Genomic DNA, 21,679 nt, shown 5'->3' with positions numbered 1-21,679 from the left:
TCTTGTGTCTCCGGATCACATTCAGCAATTTCTCTTCTTGTCCCTCGGTCAAGCTGTTGTTAATAATTACCGGGAAATTTTCATTCTCCTCCAGATACGCATACTTGAGCCCAGGTGGAAGCGTTTTCAATTCTTTCTTGGGGACATCTTTTTCTTGGGGCAAGGGATTTTTCTCTGTCGACTCTGTTGCGATTCCCTTCTTAGACTCAGTAGAACTGTCCATGCTCGCCACATAAGGTGCCTTCCTTGATCTAGCTAGCTTCGGGTTCGCACAGAATTCCAGAATCGCTTCAGCTAGCTCATCATCTGATAACTCACTCGTGTTCATTGCTTGACACCAACTAGCTACTTCTCTATCAATGGCATGACTCATCTCGGAATTCTCGATCTGTTCCCGCATTAATTCTGTCTCAAGGTATTCCTGGACCAAGGGGTTAATAACATCTATAGCATGCAAATTTTCGACGTCGAGAGGTTTTTTCATTGCCTCATCTATGCTGAATGTATATTTCTCCCCATTATAATCAAGGCAGATGGTACCATCAAAAACATCAATGATAGTCTTGGCAGTACGCAAGAAGGGTGGGTCTCCTTAAAAGTACTCCGCCAGACTCTGCAGATTCATTATCACTCATTCTAATCACATGGAAATCAGCTGGGTACAAGAAGTCATGTACCTTTACTATTACATTCTCAAGCACTCATTCAGGACAAATGCATGACCTGTCTGCCAATTGGATCACAACTTTCGTGTCCACCATGCCTACCCCTACTAACTTCTTGTATATAGACAGTGGTAACACATTTATGGATGCACCTAAATCGCACATAGCATGCTCGATTTTTACATCACCAATAGAGATGGGTAAGGTAAACATACCTCGATCATTGCATTTCGAAGGCATCCTCCGCTTTTGAATCACTGCAGAGACGTTCTCGCCTATCAAAATTTTCCCACTGGGTCTAGCCTTCCCAGCTATAAATTCCTTGATGAACTTGCTAAACACCGGCAATTTCAAGGCATGTAAAAATGGTAGATTAATCTCCAATTTCCCGAAAATATCCATGAAGTCCACCGGTTCTTCCTTCTTCTTCTTGGCTTCCCCCCGGCTTGGGAAAGGCTTCAGTCGCTTCCCTGCTCCTGTAGAGCTTTCAGCTAAGAATTCTCCAGTTTCCTCCCTTACTGCCTCGTTCTCCAACTCCGGCTCTGGATCGAGGAAAAAAGGCTCAGCTGACCTTGGCAAGGGTTTCTCCAAATCCCCTGTCTTAAGGTCATCCTTGACCCAGGAAGTTCCTCCCTCCACGTTCCTAGGCCTAGGAATTATATTCTCATCCTTGCCTTCCTTGGGGCTTGTCGCTTCTTTCGTTCTTACCACTGGCCCATCATATCCTTTCCCGGGTCTCAAGATAATCTGACTTATATTCGCTCTATCCGGTGGCCTTACGGAGGCGGGAATCTTCCCTTCATTTCCCCTCATATCACTCAAAGAAGTGGCTATCTGGGATAACTGCTTGGCCAGCATATCCATTGCTGCCTTTTGCTCCTGTTGAGCATCTTGAAGCTTGTGCACTACGTCATTGTTCGATTGCAGGTTGTTTTGCATATACTGCTGAGAACTGACGAGATCGTGCACCATATCATCGATACTCTTTGGTGATTTCGATGGCTGACTGGGCCCTGGCCCTATGCTCAGAGTCGGTCCACTCACTTGACCCTGACGAGCGTTTCCTTGACCTCCTGAAGAGTTGTTGTATTGATTTCCTTGACCCTGGTAATTGTTTTGAAAATTCCTTTGGTGCGGTGGTACATAAGAGTTCCCTTGACTGTTCTGATTTCTGTTTCCCCAGCTCGAGTGGTCTCCTTGGTTCCGATTGATCCAGCTGCCCTGCCCCTCTTGATTCCTTCCTGACCAGTTACCTTTTCTTTCGGGCTGAGGTGCAAATTGCTGACTTTGTTGTGGTGCCGGCTGATTCTGCTCATTGTCAGTCCATCTGAAATTTGGATGGTTTCTCCAGGGCGCATCTCTCTGTCTCCCTGGATTCCAGCTCTCATCCGGATTCCAACTTCCCATTGCATTGACCTGGGCCTGATAATCTCCTTCCTGGGTCCCGTAATATTGCTGAATTTGATTATCTCCTGGACCAGGAGATTTCTCCTTCCCTTGTGAAGCCAGTGGAATCGTCTTTTCAATCGCGTTCAAAAGAGCTTTCTCGAGCCTATCAATTCTTGCTTCTACTTTGTCATCTTCTTGCTCTCTTACAGCATGCACCGATCCTCTCCTCACTGCATTCCTAGGGTTATCGTATGCTTTTTTAGCGTCGATCAACTTCCCCAGGATTTCTCTTGCCTCACTTCCTCTTTTTCTTGTGAAATTCCCTCCACTCGAGGAATTCATTAAGTCCTTTGACTCAGGAGTTGCCCCTTCGTAAAATAGAGAGTAGGTCTCTGCCTCTATCATTCGGTGGTTCGGGCATGCATCCAACAACCCCTTGAATCTCGACCAATACTGACTCAGCGATTCATCGTAATCCTGCTTACACTCTAGTATTTCTTTTTTCAGTGCATTCGTCTTGTTGGATGGAAAGAAATAATCTAAGAATTCCAACTTGAAGTCCCTCCATGTGCGGATAGAATCTTGGGGCAACCTCAATAACCACGTATTAGCTTCCCCCTTCAAGGTAAATGGAATTGCACGTAGGCGATAATCCTCCTCTGTTGCATGATTCGGCCTCTTCTGAATACCACACAACTTACTGAATTCATTTAGGAACTCATACGGACACTCATTCCTACGCCCAGAGAACGTTGGCAAGATGCCGAGTACGTTTGTCTTGATCTCAATAGTCCTCTGGCTTGGATTCATTACTATTGCTTGAGCTGGTTCTCCATCTAAATGGGCAGTGAGCGAACCGATCTCTGGATCTGGATCTACTACTTGCGCCATGACTACTTCATCTGCTTCCCCTGTTTCTGACTCTGTTTCTGATTCGGGTGGTGACTCTGGATCTTCGCGTCCTGACGACGTCCAAGATTCGTCGCTAGTAAATTCACTCGGAAACGGATCTCCCGTGGTGAACCCTGATCTGGTGGTCACAGTAGAGACTGTATCCTTAACCTGCCAGTTAAACTGGCCGTGCCTCCACCCAGATGAGTTGCTCCAGTAGGTAGATCTTGAGCCTCTGCTCATAAACTACAAATAAAAGAGAGAGAAAATAAATCAAAACTATTTACACCACAGGCTCTGAACACTAACACAAAGCACGCCATCCATCCCCGGCAACGGCGCCATTTGAAGGGTGGTTACTCTGTAAGCAGTGATAGTAAGTAAGTCAAGTGTGCAAGAGAAAACTAAAGCAAGTGCTCGGTCAAGACACCACGCTCCTTAAATCCACCGGATCACCAGGTCCAGGAACTCAAGAGAACAACAGTGTTTTTGTCGTTGGACACACTCGACTCCCCTTCAAAAATAAATCCCTCAACCCGAATACTATAAATTAGTATAGAGAAGCGGCGTCGATCCCACGAAGATGGATTCGTGAAGTAGTGCTTAGAGACTCTGGAAACAAGCGGCTGCTGCCACGCAAAAGGGTTGAGAATTTTAACTACCTCTAGACCTAGGCACGAAATGTAAATGCTAGACCTAGGACACAGAAAGGAAAATAGAATCAGACTTCAATACTGAGAGACACATTTTACTTCCTAGATTGAGTAAACGCCTAACTAATTAAGGCTAGACAGAGAGAATAAAACGGCGGGGACCATGACTCCAAATATAGTAAGTACGGCCAAAGCTGTAAATAACAAACTTATGCTCCAACTAACAACGACATGAAATTTCCTAACCGATTCAAGCACGCAAATGGAGAAAGAAGAGCATATACCTGGATTCGAACAGAATATAAAGATTTGGATGCTGGAAACTTACCATGAACCGAAAATACATCAGATCTGCGTAAACTAGACGAAATGAAATGAAAACACGTAAACTAGGCATGAAATTTAATCAATCTTGCTCAGATTCACATCAGATGCTTAATCCACTCCGGATCCAAGCGATCCGAACCCAACAACAGACAAAATCGACTATATAACTCCGATTTTCACAGATCTGTTCCGATCAACTCCGAATTCAAACAATCACAAACATCTCCACAACACAAGCGAACTCAACTCTCCGATTCATCAACAAACAGACTCCGATCACCCAGATCCAACCACAACCTGCATAAATTCAGAAAATAATTGCGAAACGCATCCAAAACAAGTAAACTAACTCAAATTCCAGAAGATCATAGCAGCAAAACCAGAAATCAACATCATCGACATAACTGAAAATAAAACTCGCATAAAATACGGAATAAATGGTAAAAACAACCAGAGGTCCGAACTTCGAACAGCGAAGCTCGGCGAAATCAGCAAAGTACGAAAGTGGAAATTAAATTGTTTCTTCACCCCACAGAAGGACGGTGTTACAACCCAATCGAAAACGTGAAAAAGCTAGATGTGAACCCAAAGTGCGTCACCCTGAATCTCCCCACGAAAAGAACCCAAGTGTGTGAAAAGTGAACTAAGCTACAGGCTATTAGCGAGGCCTCCAACAGAGAAGATCCCTCCAGCGTGCATGCTTCTCCCTTTTATAGATGCGGACATAACCTTCTAGAGTCTTCGTAGAAATCTCTATTCTACCCTTCAACTCCGAGGTTTCCTCCGTCAAGCAATTTTTCGCACATTGTTCACTTATCCGCCAGTTTCCTCGGGCGTGTGATTACCGTCTTCCCTTCCTGGACCTGGCGGATTCCTTCTACACATCTGGCTTAAAACAAGTGTTAGACCCTGTAAATTCACGAATTTTTCCCCTAGACCTATGCATGAAATTAGCCTTATCAGCAAGATATGGTAAGATTTAATTGGATTTTAATTCAAAGAAGGAGATAAACAAGATACCAATTAGATCTACAAAATAATTCCTTCTCCTAATTAATAGGAGGTTTCGAAAATTCTCAAGGTATGGACAAGGGGTCGAAAATCATGTAGAATAACATAGGGATAATTTGGTTTGAATTTAATTTGGATAAATACCCCAAAACAATTAATTAAATCCAAGAAAGATAATATCATTCCAATAAATAGGAGTGGTCGAAAATTCCAATAAAATGGCTGGAAAATTATGCATGATCCCACTTGATTTAATTCACACATTGAAAATTAAATCACACCATCTCACATAACTCACAACAACTATATTCGCGTAATTAACTCAATCACATAGAAATTAAATTTCATAACTGATATTCCCAATCAACATCCTCATTAATAAAATAAAATAAAATAAGTCACGAATTTTCAGGGTGCTACAGGGTGTTTCCCTTAACAAGCACCAGCGATGAGTTTCGCTCGACGGACGATAGCGGAGTTTCTGTGAGCGGGAGTCGCTCCCGTCGGGCAGACAACTCGGCGGCTGATAGAATACTCCGGCGTCCAATTAGGATTGGCGGTGGGAATCCAAAATTAGGATTGAAAAACACACGTTATCTTTGGTGGGGAAAATATTTCATTAATTGATTGAATAAAATGATAACAATCTCTCCTATTTATGATTCTCTAATACTACTACCCTAACTTATTGAACAAGAAACAAATATCTAAACAAATATGGAAAAGATACGGTAAATCAAAATATAACTAAATAATTGGGAGATATATAGGATCGTATCAACTCCCCCACGGTTGAAATCCATCTTGTCCTCAAGGTGGGAACCATAAAACCACGAAGAGAGTTGAAAGTAGAAGCTTTGGCGCGGTATCTCCTCCTGGATCAAATGCCCACCGAATAGTTGTGCGTCTCCCTTCTTCATTTCCACCCAAAATCACCAATAGAGAATCGAGATGGGCATAAGATATGGCGGACACCCCCGCCACATTGTTGTCGTGACAATTCAACGCTAAAATGAAAAGTTTTGCCACACCTCCATGAATGCTCAAACACGGCGTGTCATTTCCCGGAGGAATCAACCTTGCATCGGCGTCGAGCGACGGTAATCGAGGATTCATACTTGTAACATTACTGACATTCAAATCAACATAGACACAAGCAAGTGCTTGTGAACCGGAGTGAGCATCCCCTGTCTTACCCAATTCTTAGCTTTTAATTTAAGCTCATCCTCAAACAACCTTCGCTTCTCTTCCATTTACTCTTGACTGTCCTATTTTTTTAATATCAAATCCAGCTTGGATGTCATTAACAAGGCTCTGATTCTCCATGCTCTCTCTCTTGCTCGGCTTCTTAGTCAACACACTAAAATCTTTTTCTTTCGGCTCTAAACTAGATCGAAGGGCTTCAGCTTTATTTTCTTTCTCCAGCAAAGTGGCTATATCTTCTTTCATCTCCAATTCCTATGTGTTGGAACACTAAGATCATCAATCTTCTCATCGTATGCCCCGACGAGCACTTGCAGCGGCGTATTGTTGGTCTTGACGATCTCTTCGAGGGACTCGACATTTGGTACAACAAGATTAGCACCCCCATTGTGAGCAAAGCTGTCCGGAACATCCTCAGCTAGATTATTGTCATCAATATTCTCCTCAAACAATGCATTCACGCAGGCGAGAAGGGCTGCTTGCTCTAATCTATAAATACACAATTTCTCGTTGTAATCACTTACGGTGGCTAATTGGGCTGGGCAAGGGGAACGAACCATGAGATTGAGAGTATTGGGAAGATCATGCTGCTTCCCCGAATCAATAAACTTGCTGGACTGTTGTGGCCGGTGCGTGAAGCCGGACTGTGGCGGGGCAACGGCAGGCAACGGAGTTGTGCCGTGACTCAGCAATCGGTCGGACTGCGGTGACCGGTACGTAAGCTGCTCGGTGCGGCCATTATGAAGATGTTGGTGTCGCCTCGGATACTCCTCAAAACCCTGTCGCTGATGGTGGTCTCTGCGATTGTCCAACCCCCCTTTATCCCAATTGTTAGCAATGGGTTGCGGATGGGGTTGGTCATGAAAGCGCCCCCGATACCTCGCGTTAGGATGTCGTGCAGGAGTTGGCCCATCTACGAGCGAGAGCGGCGATGGGTCTCACCATGGCTGTCCTGCACTTCGATGCTCTCCCCCGTCGGGAGCCGGCTCAGGTCATGGCAGAGCATATAATCTTCCGATACGACGATCTGTGGCATCCCACCTGTTCTCCTACTTATCAAACGCAGCAAGGAGATAATCCAACTTGGCATGAATCTCTTTTCCGCGTGCGGTCTCTGCTGTTCTAGGGAATCGTCTAGTGGTTGTACCTGTCCGGCTGATAGAGCGGCTGCTGTAGGTGGTCGAACTGCGAGGGCTTTCCTTCCTCGGCCTTCCAGGCTGCTGGAACACATTTGGGTGGCGGCCGAAAGCTGTTAAACCCGGTGGCAGGGCTTTGCGATAGCGAAACTCCAAATATGGCAGCGGCTGTGTATGCTTGTGAACAAAATGGCGATGGTGATTGTGTGTCATGATGACGGATCGAGGCGTAGCTGTGGTGGATGATGATCGTTTGACTTCAACGCGGCACGCGAGAATCCTTCCCGTCGGGGGTTGCAGAAGTAGAGCTGTCCGGCGGCCTGTGCTCGGTGGACAGGCTGGACTCGACAACCAAAGCAGTTGCTGTGCGCGGAACGGTTTCCGTCGGGCAGCGGTGTAGCTTCAGTTCGAGATGGTGGGAGGGTGAGATCACGATGAAATCACCAGTTGTTAAGGGTGTTTCCCTTAACAAGCACCGGCGGCGAGTTTCGCTCGGCGGTGGAGATAAATTTCCGGCTGCCAACAGGCTTGGCAGACGATGGCGGAGTTTCTGTGCGCGGGAGTCGCTCCCATCGGGCAGACAATTCGGCGGTTGATAGAATACTCCGGCGTCTAATTAGGATCGGCGGAGGGAATCCAAAATTAGGATTGGAAAACACACGTTATCTTTAGTGGGGAAAATATTTCATTAATTGATTGAATAAAATGATAACAATCTCTCCTATTTATGATTCTCTAATACTACTACCCTAACTTATTGAACAAGAAACAAATATCTAAACAAATATGGAAAAGATACGTTAAATCAAAATATAACTAAATAGTTGGAAGATATATAGGATCGTATCAGACTCCAACAAGCCTTTCATATTTGTCAAAATTTGGTAGAAAGGTTCATTTCGTCGAGTAGTGGTTGGATGAAAAAGAATCAGTCCAATGATAGTATACTAAGTACACGTACAACGGGCATTACTCTAATTAAATTGGTTTGTCAGACAAAATAATCCTGAGATGTAATTTAGTATTGAGTTGTGAGATTATTTTAATTGGAGGAGAGTGATTATCGCTAATTATTACATGAGTTGTGAGATTATTTTAGATATTTAGGACTGAGTTGTGGAATTCAATCTCATGAACCGAACACTGAGGGCGTTCGATTTGCAATATTATATCTCATTATTAAATTTGTATTATATTTGGTTCACGAGATTGAATCTCATGACTTAATCCTAGATGGATAGTCAAATGCTAATTAGTCATAGTCAATCCATCTTATTAAATAATTTCACAACTTACTCCTAGATTATATCTTGCTACTATTTTATCTAGTACACCAAACACCATAAATACATATATACTCCATATAATCTTGCAAATCGAACGACCTCAAGAACCGTGTATATCTTCCAAGCTTAGGAATGACGTGGATGGGAGCAAATGCTCCAAATGTTGTTACGGTTTACCAAATAGTTGACCTTATACCAATAGCTCTGTGTGAATTTAAGTCTAAAATTACTTCTTTATCACAATTTATTTTTAGGTATTCGTATGTGAACCATAATTGCTGATGTTTCCGATCTGAGACAAAAGAGACATATTTTATGGATGTTTAGAGTGTTCGAGTTGCCTATTTTAACAATCTTATAAAGCTTGGAGTATCAAATATTAATATATGATTATAAGCATATGAGTTTGGATCATTCTTCTAGGGAATATATTCGAACTGAATAATTATTAGTACTATCACATTGTGTGGTGTAGCAATAATTATAATAAAAGTTTTGAAGTCTTAATTTGAAAATGACATTGAAAATTTCCATTTAGCAAAAGTGAAGATAAGCTAATATATTCGTTGAGCAAACTTTTTTCTTTTGGAACATAGCAATTCCAGAGTTAATTTGAGATATATACATAAACAGTGATTAAATGATAACGAGAATCCATTTTTGAACTTGTTCCATACTACTACTCCTATCTTTATATAGACATATATATATATATATATATATATATATATATATATATATATATATATATATATATATTACTATCATATATAGCTGAATATACTCCAATAAAGTAATTGTCTGAAAAATGGCCACATGCTAGTGGTCCTATTGAAATCAGTAGTTTATTTATTTATTTTACTTTTAATGGAATTAGAAAAAAGTTATATACATGTTGATATACCAACAAAACAGAGCAGATTGTGATGGTATATATATTCAATTACTCATTTTAATACAGAAACAGACAAAAAAAGAGTTTCTATTTTGAATACACCACGCTATAATATACTTCATTCATATTAAATTACTCTGTCTATTTTCTAAAAATAAAAACTATTTTCTTTTTCGTCTGTTTCTAATAGAAACTTTTCATTTTAGAAAACCCCTTTAACAAGGTGAGACTCATTTTTCACCGACAAACCTTTTATTCTTATCTCTCTTTACCAATTTTATCTTTTTTATTCTTATCCCTCTTTACCAATTTTATCTTTTTATAAATCTCTCTTTACAAAATGGATGGAGTATAAAAATAAAGCATCAAACATGCAAAGACAAAAGAAACTTTCTTCAAGACATTGAAAAGACTCTGCAAGTAAAAGATGATTGCAGTGTACTTTAAAATATTAGTACAATTCTATAGATTTCAGATTTTGGATAACTGATTCTGATTTTTCCTAGGTCAAAATTGAACTGTTGAGAGTGTTGTTTCATGCCATGCATCTTTATTGCAACGGTTGAGAGGCTTCTAGTATTGTTTCATGATTTTGTTACACTTACACATGCATCTTTCTATGAAATATAATAATATATAGATAATGTTGTAGTACTTAGATTTTTTTTCCATTTTCCCTATAAAACAACCATATAAACGTAGTTTCAATAGTTTAAAAGTAACAAGTTAGCATAATCTCAAAGCAAATATTGATTTTTATTATACAAGATTCATCGACTTAAGCTAAAATGTAACAATTTAAGATGATATTCGTATATATCATTTGGACTTAGACACTTTTAATGCAGAAACAAAGTTCATTCCCTTATTTATGCTTGTGTTAATTGCAAGTATGTTTGGAAGAATGTAGTCCATCCCCTTAAATATGCTACACCAACCTAAGCCACACTATCGATGGTTGATATTTTTTGGGTCCTTTATGATTGGTTCTAAAGATGTTGGTGAGAATCTATCTTCTTAGAATAATTTGTTTTGTGTAGATTTATGTTGGTGTTAGTCCATTTATAAAACTAATGATGTTCGAGAAAATTTTTGATTATTTCCACGTACAAAAGTTTTTTCCTTCTGAAAAAAATAGATCATTCTTGATATAATAGAATGGAACGAATATTCCTTATTTCCATTCTATTACGTTTTCTTGATTGTACTATGGAATGGTATAATTTTTTTACTACGCATTATCATTCCATATTTCCATATAAAATGACCATCATATCACAATTCATATAGCTATTCGTTCCATCTATGCTGATAATTTAGCTATTTCATCCCGTTTCTATTTAGTTACTCCCTCCGTCCCATTAAAATAAGCTAATTAGGAATTCCACGAGTTTTAATTCATTATTAGTAAAGTAAGAGAGAAAGAGAAAAAGTAGTTGAAATGATGTAGTGGATAGTGGGACCCATAATTAATAAAGTAAAAACAAAAGAGAGAAAGTTGCCATAAATGGATATGAACTATTTGATGGGACGAACGAAAAAGGAAATTCGACCTATTTCTATGGGATGGAGGAAATATATTTTAGCCATTTTAACTAAATTATGCATATCATATTAGTATTATACTCTCTTCATCTTATTTAAGGTGGGATATTCTTTTTCACCGTAAGATTATTATCATTCCCTCTGTCTCCCTTAATTGACAATGTTTGACTTGACACGAGTTTTAAAAAATATAGTAAAAAGTGGATAGAAAAAGTTAGTAAAACGTAGTCCTGCTTTTCTTTATTAATTTTATAATAAAATGCGAATGAAATGAGTCAGTGGAATGTGGGGTCAATTATAAAAAATAGTAGTAAAAAATTAATGGTGCCAATTAATTAGAGACGGATGAAAAAGGAAATTGATGCCGATTAATGGAGGCGGATGGGGTACTGTATTTTATTCGTTAAGTCAAAAGATCAGAATAGCAAACATAATAAGTAAAGAGAATATTTTCACGTTTAGAAAGATGTCATTTTGAGTGAGACATCTTAAAAAAGTTTTGTGAGGAAAATGAAAATATTATATTATACTCCTACCATCCCACAAAAATAGAGACATTTGGAACTGTATGAGTTTTTAATGCATAATTGGTAAAGTAGGAAATAGATGGAAAGAAAAAGTTATTAAAATATGTTAGTAGAAAGTAGTCCACCTCGATAGAGAGAAAAAAGTTTTCAAAAATAGAACTTGACTAATTTTATGAGACGGACCAAAATAGAAATATTATCTATTTTTTGGTCCGGGGAGATATCATACTCCATTTTCTTCTATACTCCCTCCGTTCCAACATAGTTGAGTGTATTTCTTTTTGAGTTGTCCCAAGGTAGTTTGATCATTTCCTTTTTAGCAAAAAACTTTATCTTCTCTCATACTTTACTTTATTCTCTCTATTACTTTACTCTCTCTATTTTAACATTTAACACATCAATTTCTTAAATCCAGTACCCCAAAAGAAATGCCTCAAGCCCTCAACTCCTTGTGACGAAGGGAGTATTTTTTAACACTCGCGTGAGTCAAAGTGGAACACATAATGAGGGATGGATGAAGTATTATATTATTTATGTCTCAATTATGTTGAGTCATATTTCTTTTTGGAATGTCCTATCCTATTATAGCTGAGTTATCTCTTTTTGTCAAAATTTAACACATATAATCTCTCTTACTCTATTAACTCCCTTATGTTATTATCTCCTTTATTCTCTCACTATTTGTTTAATTCATTATTTCTCCTACTTTATTCTCACTCTATTTAACTATTTTAAAATTTCTTAATACTGTGCCCAAAAGAAATGTTTTAACACTAATGAGATAGATGAAGTATTATATTATACTCCCTTAGTCCGCTATTAATCATCCAAATTTGCCATTTTTGCCCATTCGTGAATAATTGGCTTATTTATTTTTTACTACTTTTGGTAATGGACTCACATTCCACTAGGTTTATCTCACTCGCATTTATTATTAAAATTATTATACACGCTCCGTTCCAACTAAGTTGAGTCAAAACTTATGAGCACGACGATTAAGAAATTGTGTTGAAAAATAGGAGAAAATAATAAAGTAGGAAAGATAATGAGAGAGTAAAGTATGTGATAGAATAAAGTAAGACTGATAGATGTTTTGTTTTTTTTTCAAAAAAAGGAAATGACTCCTTAGTAAGGACATCCCAAAAAGTAATACGAACCAACTTAGTTGGGACGGAGAGAATATAAAAGTAGGACTCACCTTTCACTAATTATTTTCATCTATTTTTCATTACATTTCTTAAAATCTGAACCAAGTTTCATTATATTTCTTAAAATTTGAACCAAGTTTAATTGACCTCTAGTAAGCAAACAAATGGAATATTTATTTATACTTTTTCATAAAAAATGTTAGCTACTTGCACAAAAAAAATACATGAATAACGTAACTCACGTTTAGAGTTATCAAATGGGCGGGCTAGCCCAGTCCCAACCCATTAGGGAAACGGAACTAGACTGGGCTAGGCTCATTGGTTGAAGTGGGCTCCAATTGGGCCAATTTGTAAACCTAGGTCCAGCCCGAGCCAAGGACCATACGAAGCCCAGGCCCAAGCTCAGACTCAGCCCAGGCCCGACCCGGCCTAGGATCGGCCCATCAGAGCCCACCTTATATGGTTAATACTCCATCCATCCTATTCAAGATTTTCAGCTTTCCTTATTAGTTTGTCTCAAATGTCCTTTTTCCATATTTGGAAATAAATCTCTCTCTCTTTATCAAAATATTCAATTATTTTTTTCCTCTCTACTCACTCCACCTAAACTCTTCTCCTAAAATCTCGTGCCACTCAAGAATATTGATGTCTTGAGTGGGACGGAGGGAGTAATTTTTTAATATAATTAAGTACTCCCTCCGTCCCATGGAAGATGACCCCTTCCTTGGGCGACACGAGATTTTATGTAACTTTATTTTGTGTGTTAAGTGGAAAGTGTAAAGTAAGAGAGAAAGAATAAAGTAGAGATAAATGGGTTCCTATTTTTAGTAGTGGGTCATCTTGGTTGAGATAAACCAAAAAAGAAAGTGGATCATATTTAATGGGATGGAGGGAGTACTAATTAACTATTAATAATAGTAAGAAAGAGAGATAAAAAAATATTTGAAGTATTTTGGCTAAGAATGAGGTTCACCTCATTAGAGAGCTAAAGTTTCTTAAAATAGAAAGTTTCAAATTTTATAGGACAATCCAAAATAAAAATAAATTTTAATTTTAAAGATCGAAGATAGTATGTTATTATTTCATGCAAAAAATATACTATAAATTATTTTCTAGAAACATGGAAGAAGTGTAAAGTGAATGTAAGAATAGACAACAAATTATCAACTAAAAAGATTCTTATACATTAGTCTTAAATAGACTAGACTAAAATGCTGATAACATATTCTATAAGAATGTTTTGAAAATTAATTTATGAATTTCCAAAATTAAAGAAATTAGTTGATGACTGCCGATTGGGATTTGGGAGGGGTAAGGGTAAGGCTAGCTAACTAAGAAAACACATATAAACAAGGTCTAGATTCAGAGTTGATGAAAGTGACGACTGACGAGAAAAATTAAGGAGCCTTCTAAACTGTGGTAGACACAACAACTACTTATATTGGACATTTTCTAAACATCAATAAAATGAATCAAAACATTTTCTATATATATAGAGCACTGAGAGCTAAAATTATTGATGATACAATAAAATTAATTTATTTTTTGTTTTTAATAAAATACATATATGTAGATTTACACTAAAACATATTCAAAACACTTATTCAAATTTTGTGAGTAAAAGTAGGTAGTGGATAGAGAATATTTTTTTAAGTTTAAATTTATTGTAAATTATTGGAGTAAAACTATATCACATTTACACTAAAATGGATTTGAATTTAGTGTAAATGCTTTAAGATGCCCTTATTCACATTATTTCCGATTTAATTGAGAAAAATGTGTTACGTTACTTTTGAAGTAACCTTAAACTACAATAATTCGAAAATATCTAATAAATATCTAATATATTTTTGGGACCCAAAATCAATAAATTCCCTTCATAGAGAAACTAGTCACATAATAAAGCGAATCATCTTTCCTTTGGAAACGAGAATTAATATGTTAATAGTACCAATTTGGTATTGACTATTGAGCAACCCAAATCCTTCCTTAAGGGTTAAGGAACCATTAACACAATTCACTTTTCAAGTTTAGTGCTAATGACTATCATAATAATGGAATATCTTTTTTATTAAGATTTTAAAATAATATGGAGATTGACTACTAAAGCATCCTTTTTAGGCTTTTTAGGTAAAAACTTGAATTCTGTTTAAAATAATCCAAAACCTGAGATATTCGTGGAACAAAAACGGGACCAAATGTATATAATAATCATTTGGTCCCAAATTTTGATTTAGTGTTCTATAACTAGGTGTCTTGGATACCCTATATTATTATATTTGACGTTTTTATGTAATTAATAATCAACGAGAGGTATGTGTGATGAGTTTGGTCCGACAACATATTTTTTGATTTATGGAGTGTGACAACCACACGCCCAATGAAAATAGAAATTTTTGCTTTACCAAAAAAAAATAGTAGAAATTTTTGTGCAACCAATTAAGTAGAAAACAAAGTGTTCATAATTAAGTCCCAAAGCTGTTGGGTCTGTCTGGGCTTGACTATTTTATTTTTATGGGCTTATATGGTTTTCGAATACTGTGGGCCTATATAAACAAAGGAATACAAAGTCTCTTCAAATATACCTATTTGACTAAGTATATCAAAAAGTAAAATGGACATACGAATGTTTAGTGTATGATTATTTTTAATACATAATAAGATAGGTGGGATATGAGAAGAGATGTAAAACAAGATAAGAAATACGAGCTTATTGTCAAGATATTCAGAAATAAGATTTTTTTTCTTTATTATTTTATAGAAAAGAAGTTACCTAAATTTGTATAGTAGTATTAAATAATAGTGGCTTAACTTGACAAATTGCTAGGATATATAAACATGGTTAAACTTATATTTTTTGCAAGATTGAGGTGGACCCTATCTTATATTAAGCTTTGAGTTAAGCTTAAATATGATATCAAACAATTAGAAATGTCTAAATATCTATCTTAGTATTATTATCTTATTAAATACGTCGATAGGGGATACCATTTTTGTATGAAAAAAAAAATTGGCCTCTGCAGGGCCAATCACTGAGCTCAACCCTAAAAGCTGGTTTGGATTTTTAAACTTATAATAATATTCTAATTTTATATTTTAAAAATAATCAATAGAGTTCATGTGGAGCATTATCCTAACCCGAATTAAAACTTCCGTTGTAATGAGTCGTATTCCTTTTTGAGTTGTTCTACTGTAATTGAGTCATTTTATTTTATTTTTCTTTTGCAAAAAACTGTTATCTACCCTCTCTTACGTAATCCCTTCATTCCATAATAGTGGATGCATTTCTTCCCAGCACAGAGATTAAGAAAAATTGTGTTAAGTAAGTTAAGTAAAGAAATAATAAAGTAGGATATGAAAAAGGTAGAGAGATGAAAAGAGAATAAAGTAAGAGAGAGTAAAGTGAGTGTGAAGAAATGTGTTGACTTTTACTAAAAAGGAAAATGACTCCACTACTTTGGAACGTACCAAAATGGAAAAATGACTTCACTACTATTGAACGAAGGGAGTACTTATTAACTTTCCTTCCCTCTATTTATTCTATTTCCTAAATCATTTTTTTCCACTTAACTCACTTAACACAATTTTCTTAAATCTCTTGCTTAGAAGAAATATCTAGGGACATCAGTGCAGCCCACAACTTGTGGGCTGGCCCAAATAGTCCGCTTAATTTGGAAGGTTAGGGTTGGAAAATTTCAACCTGATAAAATTACAAACAGATTAGCCCACAATCCGATATGGCTAGACCCGAAACCCGAAGGGCTGACCCGGTGAGTTGAACCTAGGTACAACTATTGTATATTATTTCTTCTTGTTTGAAACATAATTCGACATTTCAATTTTATACAATATACATATAGTTTAGATTTTTATAAATATAATACTCCCTCTGTCCCCAAAAAAAATACAGACTAGTTTTACCATATTTGGTCGCCCCCCAAAATTAGACAAGGTTTAAATATGGAAAGTTTTTCAACAAATAATAATCATACACATCATTTATAATATGGACCCCACAATCCACTAACACTCATTCCACTACATTTTTCTTTTCTTTATTACTTTTCCTCATCTATCTCTTACTTTACCAGTTGCACATTAAAACATGTGTCATTTACATGTTTGTCAATTTTTTGGGGACATGGAAGTAATAGATAAAACAATTTAAAAAAGCATATTAACTATACAAAATATTTTATTATTAAAGTATACTTTAAAATTTCTCAAAATATATTTAATTTTAATTTTATTTATACAAATTTAACTTAGTACTCCCTCCGTCCCTCTGTAGTAGAGGCGTTTCATTTTCAGCACTCGTTTTAAAAAAATAATAATAAATAATTAAAGTGGAGAGAAAAAATAAAGTAAGAGAGAATAATATAAAGAAGAGTCTTCTCTATATTATTCTCTCACTTGTTTTACTTTTTCTCTACTTTAATTATTTATTATCATTTTTTCAAAACAAATGCTGAAAATGAAACGCCTTTACTGCAGAGGGACGGAGGGAGTATTTTATTATGTTTAACTTTGAACATATATTTTAAAATTATCATAATTAAATATTTTATATTATATTTTTCATTATTATGTATTAGATTGACCGCATGTTAATTTTATTGGTAGCAGCCTGATACGTCTGCTGGACTAGCTCGAAATCCAAACATTTAAGGTTTTGCTGAATATTTATAACCCGATAAAATAATAATTTGATTAGCCTGCAGCCCAAAGACGGTTGGCTCGAAATCAACTGGACTGATCCGATCGACATCTCTAGAAATACCTCTACCACATAGGTATAGGGAATACTAATTAAAAGCATTTGGCGAATGACACATCAATACTCACATAGGTATAGAGAATACTAATTAAAAGCATTTGGCGAATGACACATCAATACTTATAGATCATATCCTATTAGAGAAATTGTGATCGCTATTTTGTTGACATGTGCCATTGAGTTTGGATTGTATAAAATCAACTCAAAAGCCCTTGCTTAGAGAAAATTGGAAAGCCTAAACTTTTCATTGAATCGAGCTAAAAATAGCATATCCGTCTCTTTTGTGGAGTCTAAAAATGTATTTGTTTTCAATAAATGTCATATAAATGTAGTAGTCCAACGGTTTGATTATTAAGTTTTTAACTAAGAGGTGTAGGGTTTAACCCTCAACAAGAACATATGTTTTCATTCTTTACTTTTTTCATTTTACTAATTCGTATTTCTTCTTATTATCAAAATAATACCTTTAAATACTTTATGAAATCTAAACTTTTACTAATTTACATATATTATGTTATTATATTCATTCTTTAGTTAAAATCATTTTTAATCTTGTATTAAAGTTTTGTTATCCTAAAGTACTTATAATTTGTGATCTAGAGGTATATTATATTGCTAACTCATCCTTAAATTGTTAATTACAACTAAATGATACACATTAGATCTTCAAATCAAAGGCCAAGATCATTCAGCCCCGAGTATCAATATCACGCACAAAAAATGTCAATTAACAACAAATTAGTTATAACTAACATTTTAAAAATATCTCAAACCTTTAAATGCATGTAAATTTCTCGATTTAAATTATTTTTTTGCACAACATATATCAAATTAAAGATAATTTTATAAGGATTCCAACGAGATCCTACATGCATATGTTTCGATGTTAAAATTTAATAAAATTTTCGTAAATATTCATAAATTTTATAAAAACAACTTTATATCAATACATCTTACATAATACTCCCTCCGTCCCACAATAATTGTCACTCTTGGTGTTGGCACCAGTTTTAAGGAATGTAAAGAAAAGTTGATTGGAAAAGTTAGTGGAATGTGAGACCCACTTTTTATATTTATTTTATAATAAAATGTGAGTGAAGTGAGTTAGTGGAATGTTGTACATACTTACCATTTATTGTAAAAATGAAGTGTGACAATTAATGTGGGTCAGACCAAAATGGAAAAGAGTGACAATTATTGTGGGACGGAGGGAGTATGTCAATAATATAGTGATTGCACAATGTCAATATGAAATTGTGTTGACATTGTCATGTCTTCGTGTTGATATATTTAATGCACTACATTGATATTGTGTTCTTAAACCCTAAATTGATAGTTGTTATTATATTTTTAATTTTAAAAAATGGAAAATGAAAGTACACATGACAATTTGTAGACCATTAGATCTCTAAAATCATATGGTCTTAAATTAATTGTAGTTAGCAATTAAGGGACGAGTTAGCAATTGATCACATCCCTGTGTGATCAATGATTAACTTTCTTAAGTTGCTAACTCATCAACGCAGTGTATTAAAAATGTCTACACGATGACATTAAAATGTCAACACATAATTTTGTGGCATTTCAATGCACTGTGTAACATTTTAATGTCATCATGTTGACATTTTTAATACACTATGTTGATGAGTTAGCTTAGTTAGCAACTTAAAAAATTAGCAATATAACACACCCCTGATCACACATGCATCTTATTCTCTATGTAACAAATAAACATTTTAAATATTTTTGAAATCTGAATATTTACTACTCTACCTATATCGCTTTTGTATATAATATTTACAATGGTTTTATATACATATATATAATAATTATAATAATATTATATTTAAAAATGAATAATACATATTTGCAAGCTCATGCATGTCCGTTGGGTTTCCTTTTGCTCCAGCTTCCGAACTTTGACGTTTTTATGTCCTTTTTAGCTCTATTTTACAGATTTCTCCCAAAACATGTCAAAATACCAAAATAGATAAATTATGCAAATAATGGACATGTAATACAACTTTGACACTCAAAACGGATAAAAAATGACCTTAAAATAGTGCAAAATCCGAGCGTATCAATTATTTATCATTAGCAGGAGAAAGCATACTTCTCTGAGTTTAGTTTATTTAGTTCTTGAATTATTGTCATAACATAGAATGAATAAATTAAAATGGTACCCACTCTGTCCATGATTTTAAATCCCACTTTACTCGGCTTAGATTTTAAGAAATGTGAAAGAAAGCGAGTTAAAAAAAGTTAGTGAAATGTGAGTTTCATTTTATATATTGGTTTTATAATTGAATGCGAGTGTAATGATTAGCGTAAAATGAGACTCATTTACCAAAAATAAAAAAATATATATAGATATTATTTAATATTGACATTATTTTATGAACTTGAGGGAGTAATAGTTACCGCAACATTTACCAACGTAGTTGAAGGATGTGTTTTACTATACATAAGTCACTGCGTAGAAAAGTGTTTTTTATTACTCCCTCTCCCATTAAAAATAAAACGTTTTCCTTTTCTTGATTGTCCTATTAAAAATAAAATGTTTCTTAAAATGGAAACAACACTATCTCTACTTTTTTCTCTCTCTTATTTTACTATCTATTCATTAACTCACAAAACAATACTGCATAAAATCTCGTGCCAGAAATCAAATGTTTTATATTTATTGGGAAAGAGAGTATTAAATAAGAGGCATCTGCAAATTTGAAATATAAAATGTAGAATAATGGTAGATCGGTAGTGATAAAATGCAAACTCTATATATTGTACAAACTCCAAACTTCTTGTTTAACTTTATGTAGTAAAGTGGGTAGAAAAGTGAGTGGATATGAGACCTACTTTTATATATTGGTTTTATAATAAAATGTGTGTGGAATGAGTTAGTGGAATGTAGGGTCCACTTACCGAATATAGTAAAAGTGAAATGAGACATTAATGGTAGACGAACAAAAAATGAAAACTTAGATATTTAATGGCGGACGGAGGGAGTATATTATAAAATTGCAAGATTTTGATGTCAACACAGCGTCAACCGTTTATACTGTGTAGAAATTTCCTGTTGATGTTATGTTTGTTGGGGTTTGGAGCCCCTTGCACAGCGGAAGACTTGTACAAAACAAATAAATCTGACGTAGGATCTATTTGACAGATTATGAGATTAATCTATTCACATGTTAATACAGAATTGCATGCTAGAATGGAAATAATTCATGCTTAAAGAATATAAATCCTAAAACATGAATTCTACGGTTTAGAGTTACTGATTTGATTCTCCAAAGAATCGTCGATTGCTCGCGCCTTCTCCACGATGATCTTCAATACTAGACCACGTATCTTCTTACTGGTTCCCGAACTGTATCTCGATATCAGGGTGGACTGATCTTATCAAAATACTAGGACTCGAATAAAGAAGACACAAATTTCCCACGAAGGAGGAGAGAGAAAATTTCATCCACTTCAGAGAGAAGAGGGGGACGAAAATTCCTTCCAAAATTAATTGTCTTTTCTGTCTCCTTTATTTTCCTATGTATATTAAGTTCATATTGGGCCCAGTCAGGGATCTATGGAAGGTTTTGGATATGGCTCACCCCAATTAGCTTTTTACTAATTAAATTGAACCCACAATTTAATACAAGCTTATATTGAAATATTACGAGAAGCCACTACAGAAGTAATATTGACCTCCCCATCCAAATCTGAAATTAAAAGTAATCCGGGTTTCCGTTTTGTTTATTATTTATTTCTCGCGCTTAAGATATAAATGTCAATTAATTAATTAAAGTCTGCTATGGACTTAATTAATTAACATCTTATTAATTCCAAGAGTGGACTTAGCAAGAAACATTTATTTATTATTCATGGAATAATTAAATTCCAACTGACCAGTTTCCGAATAATAAAAACCTTGTTCAAGCTCCTCTTGATGACATTATCAAATGAGACTAACCTCGCGCACTATTCAACATAATAGCAATCCTAGCACAGCTAGATATTAATCACCACTACCCAATATATCAGGATTATTGGGTTGCGAAAAACCCACACCTTTTGATAAGTCAAAGTAGTGCATAATCAATACCGTATGCTCAATGCTAACGTATGTAGATTAAGAAATAGTATTTTATCAAGACCTAGTCTTTCAGTAGATAGCATAAAAACACGTCTTGCTGTTAGATTCATTCAGTGCTCTACCACACCAACGTCATCTT

The sequence above is a fragment of the Salvia splendens genome, chromosome 5 (genome assembly GCF_004379255.2).
Source record: "Salvia splendens isolate huo1 chromosome 5, SspV2, whole genome shotgun sequence".
Taxonomy (NCBI): Eukaryota; Viridiplantae; Streptophyta; class Magnoliopsida; order Lamiales; family Lamiaceae; genus Salvia; species Salvia splendens.
Note: the sequence above shows the minus strand (reverse complement) of the source record.